Below are 457 nucleotides of genomic sequence, written 5' to 3' on the forward strand. Positions count from 1 at the left end.
TGGGCACGAGCCTGCAGAACGTTGTGATATATTTATAGTGAAGAGAGGTTACTTCAAGTATAATCCACTGGAAGGACATCCAAGAGGGCAATTTATAATGGGTTTTTTTACCAGGTGCAACCAACTGAATACCCCTCAACCCGCACACTCACCCACTATGGTGGCTGTTAAAAGCACTAGACTCTCTCTAAAGTCAGTGTTTGGTTTGTCTGCTCGGGGCTACAGTAGAAACATGGTGGGCTCTGTGGAAGATGACACATTCCCTGGATAGATAATAAAGGCTCATTCTAAGATAATGATTAGTAGTTTCAGGTAGTTGAAAACATAATTATGAATATTTTATAATATAATATTCCTAAACCCTTTATACTGGACCTTAAAGACCAGATAAAACATTTCAGAAACAGAGCAAAGGACAAGTGAAATTCAACCATGTACAACAGGCAGTGGACAGGAA

This window comes from Sparus aurata, chromosome 21 (genome assembly GCF_900880675.1).
Source record: "Sparus aurata chromosome 21, fSpaAur1.1, whole genome shotgun sequence".
Lineage (NCBI taxonomy): Eukaryota > Metazoa > Chordata > Actinopteri > Spariformes > Sparidae > Sparus > Sparus aurata.